Source organism: Branchiostoma belcheri, unplaced genomic scaffold (assembly GCF_001625305.1).
Source record: "Branchiostoma belcheri isolate BF01 breed outbred unplaced genomic scaffold, Haploidv18h27 scaffold358, whole genome shotgun sequence".
Taxonomy (NCBI): Eukaryota; Metazoa; Chordata; class Leptocardii; order Amphioxiformes; family Branchiostomatidae; genus Branchiostoma; species Branchiostoma belcheri.
This window is the reverse complement of record NW_017803974.1, coordinates 6676-14148: the sequence shown is the minus strand read 5'-3', so window position 1 is coordinate 14148 and position 7473 is coordinate 6676. Positions and strand designations below refer to the sequence as shown.

Sequence of the window (7473 nt, the reverse complement as noted above, 5' to 3'; positions counted from 1 at the left end):
ATCATCTTTGAGGTGAAAGGATATACAATGCTTTTAAGCAAAACTTGCTGAAAATATTGTAATTGTAAAAACATTCATGCAGTACCTCAGTCAGGTGCTAGGAGGTGCACATTTGAAGCACTGAAAACTATCTAAACACCTGGGTAGCCTCTACAACAGTAAAATTGTTGATTTCCAAGAGGGCCCAGGGACAAATAAACATATAACAAAACATAAACACAACAGAAAGCAATTTTTATAAAACTAAATTATACAATCAAGTAGCATAACTGAGAAAAGTTAAGAGAGATCAGTATAACTGAAAAGTTAACAAACGATACAACATATATAAACGGCTGAACAGAAATATACAAACCAAAATGTCAAAATCATAATCATAATCAAAACTATTGTTGTTAAACATGGAAAAATTCCATACTTTGCAAGATGAAATAAACATTTAAAAGCCTTTTAGTATAGAATATTGTTTGGTCTTTTTTCCACCTTCAAACAACTCCTGCAATCAAATGTGCAAAGATTGAGTGTAACAAGTCGTTCGGTGTGATATAGCAAGCTGCCGCCGCGCCGCGTGCCTGCGAAGCTGGTGTGTTACGCCGAAGGGCGGTTATACCGGCTGTACAGATACAGAAGCTGGTGTGTTACGCCGAAGGGCGGTTATACCGGCTATACAGATACAGAAGCTGGTGTGTTACGCCGAAAGGCGGTTATACCGGCTATACAGATACAGAAGCTGGTGTGTTACGCCTAAGGGCGGTTATACTGGCTATACAGATACAGAAGATGGTGTGTTACGCCGAAAGGCGGTTATACCGGCTATACAGAAGCTGGTGTGTTACGCCGAAGGGCGGTTATACCGGCTGTACAGATACAGATACAAACAGATAAAATTTACTCAAGACGTGCTGGTTTATATACACACTTCTCAACCAGAAGTTTTCAGACAATGTTGACTTGCCTGTATCGTTCACATAATGGCACTACTGTACAATTTTGTTTTTAATTTTGATTTTTGTTTTGTTTTGTTTTATGATAGCTGCCACACTATGGACTTGCTCTTACTAGAACTAGCTACACACTACAAGAGACGAGTACTTTTTCATTATCTAATATAGATATCGCATGGAGAAAATGTTCATAAGCTACGTACAGGCTGGCAAGGTTTTTTTACACAATTGAACTTTGTTGTTGTTTTGAACCCTGAAAAATCATGGTTTCGCGCAGGCGCAGTGCGTCCTGCCGACGTGCTAATGTGGACACCTTCTGTACTGATCGTTGACCTCTGATACTGGTATTACGCTTCAATTCAGAGATGGGTTAAAAAGACTTGCAATGGCGCTTCCAACCGAACGACATACTTTTGCACCTCGTTCCCATAATTACCTTCGCCAAGAAAAAATGTGTTTTCAGAGGCGTTCGTGTATGTGTGTGTGTGTGTGTGTGTGTGTGTGTGTGTGTGTGTGTGTCTGTCTGTCTGTCTGTCTGTCTGTCTGTAAACATGATAACTCGAGAAGGCTTAAATGGATTGTCTTCATACCTAATAGGTGCGTAGGTCTTGATGAGACCTCGAAATGATTAGATTTTGGGCCCCCTGACGGCTTGTTGTGGTACTGCAGCGGAACGTTCCGGTTTGATATCTCATGATCTGGACGTGCTAGGGTCACGAAATTTGAGCGGTAGGTAGGTCTTGTGCTGGGGAAGAAGTGACGAAGGTTTGGACTCTGCAGATGTGTTTCTTTAAAAATATTTAAAAGGGGATAACTCAACAGATCGTCGTGATTTTTGGTATGTTGATAGCTTAAGTGACGCGACAATTATGCAAATCTGGATGTAATTTTCATTATTTACTAGGAATTTCTATAAATCAGCTGCATTACATCATAGGCCTATTCAAGCTTGTGACATATGTAATTGAGAACGAAACACAGGCAGATATCGATTATGTAAATTAACACTTAATTTACATAATTAATAAGAAAATGTTGCATAATGGTAACTGCCTGGAATTTCATACTTGGGGTGTTTGAAAGTTAAGTTAAGGTGAACGTCATTAGGTGAACATATCTTAGTCAAGTAAAGACCTAATTTGCATAATTCATGTGGAAATTCTAGAATGGCATTCTTTGATAGATAAGGCTGTCTTTTGGTGGAGAATATGATCAACTGATATAACTCATACAGAGGAGCATATTTGCATAATCTGTAGGAATAATATTTACGTTGTCAGTCATTTAAGATTAACATCTTTTGGCGAAGGTAAGAGATCGGAGAACTCTAGTTATGACTCATAAACATCTAGGAACACGCCATAGTTACCGATGAACGAACTGATTCCAGACATTATTGACAACAACCAAAAATCCCAGTTGAACCCGATTAATTGTCACGCAGTTCCAGAAAATGTGTGCAATGTCACTTTTAAAAAATTTCTTCAAAATCTAAAACACCCACAAATGCACTGTACTAATCGCTTTCTTTCACCAAAACATACAGTTCAACGACCTTAATATTTCCTACTTGCTAGTCATTAGCTACATCATAATATTAGTCTGCTCTTCAGGAAGCATGGTTCTGCGCAGCTCTTGTACAATAACAAACCCTAATACGGCAACCGCTATATACATAAACATAACATCATGAAGCTATTAGTCTGGTAAATAAATAAGTGCGTACAGACGCCGCCACAGCGAGCGGTGTAAACCTTGTTACGTACCAAATATCATTGTTAAAACGGATAAAAGAAGTGCTTAGCTGACTGACAGCTCGACTATCAGATGATACAGATCTCCTGACCAAGTACACGTCAGGTAAGTGACAAATAGTTTCTCGGATGAAAGGTCTGGATGCGATCGAACAGGATGCATGGAAGTGGCGGTGTGAGGGGGGATGCAGGCATGTTGTTCTTGTTCCTCTTCATGTGTACCTGTGCAGTTTCAAATGGCCTGGGCTTTCCTCGGTGTAAGGAAGCTGAATGGCAAGAGTGTGTGCCTTGGGGCAACATGGGGCAGAGGACATTGGCTGGCACTTGTGTCATATGTGAGGTCCCAAAAGAGGGTGTTGCGTTTGCAAGCCCATTCCCGTTCATTGCTGGGGCCCAGCATGTTGCAATAAGAGGGCACCCATTCCACGTCCTGACGCAAAAGAGCCTGGCCCCGCTTGAGCATTCTGTGGTCCTCACTTTGGCTTTGATAGATGGAAAGATCACTGATGTGGAGAACAACACCTTCTCCGGGCTACCCAGTCTCAAATCACTGTCCCTAGATTCTAACAGGTTGACAAATGTCAGACAGACCTGGTTCACTGGCTTGAAGAAGCTCCGCATGCTGACTTTGTCAAACAACCACATCAAGCAGATAGAGCCAGGAAGCTTCGTCAGCCTAACCCGTCTACTTTTCTTGGATCTAGACAGCAATCTGTTGCAGGCTGTAGACCCTGCCTGGCTCTTTGGACTGAAAAGTATCATGGTCATGAATCTGGGTTTGAATGAAATCAAAAGTATTTCCCCGAGGTCGTTCCACCACATACAGCTGGCCTGGTTAGATCTGAGTGGTACTGATCTGTCATGTTTGGATAAAGCTGTGTTCCGGGGACAGTCTCGGTTATCACGGCTCCATGTCAGCAGTGGCATGCTGTCATCTGTTCACCAAGCAAAGCCGCATAAGATGACGTGGAGCCTGTATCGGATAGCCAATGACATCAGGGGGTCAGCAACATTGATTGTTGCTGTTCCCAGGTTCGTCTTCTGTGTCTACCCAAATAGGATAACCTCTGAGCTCTCGTTTGGGTGGATGTTTGATCCATCATTCATTCACAGCGCGCCTTATAACTTCAAGGTCAGATCATATGCATGTAGTAAGTTGGGTCGTTCTCTGAGCACAATCTCCATCCAGACCCCTGTAGTTGTCCTGGCCACTGACGACTCTCTGACAGACAAACTGGAGACCAACACGCTTGAGCAGTGCAGGCAGGTGTGGGAATACGATGGAGGAATTGCATTGGACATGCCGGGAAGTACAACCTTCCGACTGGTTTCCTTGTCGACGGGGAACTCGACCTCTGAAGGTATCGGTATGTCATTTGTCCAGCGACAAGACACGAACACGCTCACGACCACCGAGCCCGGCTACGAACACACACACGCAGCACATGCAAACGCCAACCATGACAATACAAAGAACATCAGCTGCATTCTGCTCAACAAAGATGAACACACACCACTGTTCTTCACCACTTCTCAGAACCAACGTCAGACAACGGCAACCACTTACAGAACAAACACTGACCACTCCATCAGCCTTACACACTACACTGAACATACAGAGAAAGACTACACATCTTCAGAAATGGTAGGCACATCTACACTGCAGGAGACAACTGAACCTGGACCTGGACCAGAGGTGCCTCCGGCAACAGATCATGTTCTCATATCTGTTGCTGTTGTTTCTGCAGTGGTCGGCCTGGTCCTCACGTCCCTTGTAGTGTTGGTTTTGAAGTTGTGCTCAACAAGGATGAGTGAGGATGACGACATCGCCAGCGACGATGCACACGTTTGGACCGTCCCGCCTGGGGTTACCTTCCCCGGCTTGCTGAGGTCTGCTTCCCTCCCTACACGTTCAGGCAAGATGGCGTCGGATGACGCAGTTTCCTGTAGGTCATTGCCCGCTGTGCTGCATTCCATCCAACCTACTTACAGCCAGATCCCAGATGACGTAGCCTTGGCCCAAAGACCTCTACCTGGCCGGCCGCACGTGTACTGCGAGATCCCAGAAGGCGCACTCCCCGGTGTGGTCCGGTCTGCGTCCGTTCCTGCGTGCACTCACAGGAGCGCCGCAGACGATTCGGCGTCCTGTAGGTCATTGCCGGCTGTTCTCTTCTCCATTGAGCCCACCTACAATCAGATCCCTGATCACATGGCCGCTGCCCAGCGCCCCCTGCCGGCTCTCCCGAGCACAGCCTGGGAGATGCCAGAACACGGAGCCGCTACACAGCGCCCCCTGCCTGTCTCACACCATACCTACAGTGAGATCCCAGACGACGAGGAGAGCGGCCCCATGCCTTTCTACGCTGACGCTGCACAATCTTCGCTTCATGTTGTCACAAACAGAGGACAGATTCGACGGGCCTTCCGGGATGTCACAACTGCTTCCAACAGACACCTGTCTGGAAGATCCATACCCGCATATGGATCAGCTGAACAGACCAACGCCCAGCACAATACCTTATATAGAAAGGCCCTCGATGCCCAGGACATAAGAGCCCGTAGAAATCTGAGGACAGGTTTGGTATCCCATTCTACCCACCAAAGTTTGAAGACGTTCGTCCACGTCACAGATGCGATTCTGTCAAGAGGTCAGGAGGTCACAGAGGCCCATATCGCCTTCCTCACACACCCTCAGCCTGGTGGCCATTGGCCTTGGGAGATCCCAGGGGGCGGTTCCCGTATCACACCACGGCGGGTGTCCCTCCCCACCGTCACACTACCTAACACTTACTGGCCTTGGGAGATCCACGGGGAGGGAACACATATCACACCACGGCGTGCGTCTCTCCCCACCGTCACACTACCTGACACCTACTGGCCTTGGGAGACTCCCAGGGGGAGGAACACGTAACACACCACGGCGTGCGTCCCTCCCCACCGTCACACTACCTAACACCTACTGGCCATGGGAGATCCCAGGGGAGGGAACACATAACACACCACGGCGTGACTCCCTCCCCACCGTCACACTAACTAACACCTACTGGCCATGGGAGATCCCAGGGGAGGGAACCGTAACACACCACGGCGTGCGTCTCTCCCCACCGTCACACTACCTAACACCTACTGGCCTTGGGAGATCCCAGAGGAGGGAACACGTAACACACCACGGCGTGCTCCCCTCTCCACCGTCACACTACCTAACACCTACTGGCCATGGGAGATCCCAGGAGAGGGAACCTGTAACACACCACGGCGTGCGTCTCTCCCCACCGTCACACTACCTAACACCTACTGGCCTTGGGAGATCCCAGGGGAGGGAACCCGTAACACACCACGGCGTGCGTCTCTCCCCACCGTCACACTACCTAACACCTACTGGCCTTGGGAGATCCCAGGGGAGGGAACACGTACCACACCACGGCGTGCGTCCCTCCCCACCGTCACACTACCTAACACCTACTGGCCTTGGGAGATCCCAGGGGAGGGAACCTGTAACACACCACGGCGTGCTCCACTCCCCACCGTCACACTACCTAACACCTACTGGCCTTGGGAGATCCCAGGGGAGGGAACCCGTAACACACCTCGGCGTGCGTCCCTCCTCTTCTCCCTCACAGTGCCCGACACCTAGGTACACCCAAGAAAACGCTTCACCCTCCACCAATCACGTAACAATTCTAACCACCTACGTTATCATTTCAGAGTGCAGAAATTAGTTTCAAACAGACCTAAAACCTTTTTAAAGGTAAAAAAAACTTACAACTTTTTCAAAGATACAAACCACCACGTTGATAATGAAGACAATGTCTTTTGTCTCACATCCACAAATTTGAGATATTAGAAATGTATATTATCGCACGTCAAAGTGACTTTTAGCCCATTTTATCTCATTTTACTCATGAAATATTACAATAAATCATCACCAAAAATTGTCTTAGTCAATTTTTTAAATAATTTTTATTTTTCAGACAACAAGTGTTTCTACAAAATTATAACGATTGACCCCTGGTATAAAATTTTAGATATACCATCTGAATTCTCGAGCGTTATTCAGCGCAAATTTTCTTTATTAAATTTTGTAAAATATTTGTCCACAAGCAAACATTTGGACGGGTCTCTGAGACATCATCACTACAAGGTGCATAAATGTGAAAATTATATGAAAATGATGCAAACTTCGAAGAAAATATGATACAATGAAAATCCGCCTAGAAAAAATATGTGAATATATATTTTTTTGAAAATGTGAATCGTCATATGTTATTATATGTGATATGTGAAATTATGTGACCCTTTTAAAATGTGATTCAATTTTGTAAAATCAGACCACCCTAAAGCATTACCGAAAAATGTAAATATAAAATGTGAAAATATGTGAAGGAATGTGAAGCTGTTTTACGCCGCGAATTGCAGGTAGTCAAATGTAAAATTATGTGAAGTCCAAATCACAATTTTTCACATTACAGATCAGAATATTAGTCTGTGTTAAGTGTGTCACATTTTCCTATATCCTGGCAGATTATAATTATGTGATCTTATGTGAAACATTTTTTTCATGTAACAGATACTATAATTTTCAGTGCTCCATGAGGATAAAGTACAAAATGTAGCTTTTGCAGGACTGAAATCGGAAAAACAGCATTAATTTCCATAGCCGTTATTCACATAAGTATAAACACCTTGCTCACAGAAAATGACCAAAAAACAAAAACAAAAATTTTTTTTTTTTAACTTTTCCGTGTCCGCCACGGCACTTTATTGAATACAAATGT

The 7473-nt window shown here is 45.2% G+C and overlaps 1 pseudogene; it reads left to right on the top strand.

Moving 5' to 3' along the window:
- The first annotated feature begins 2855 nt into the window (after positions 1-2855).
- LOC109475947 lies at positions 2856-6332 on the top strand (annotated as a pseudogene).
- Positions 6333-7473: the final 1141 nt, after the last annotated feature.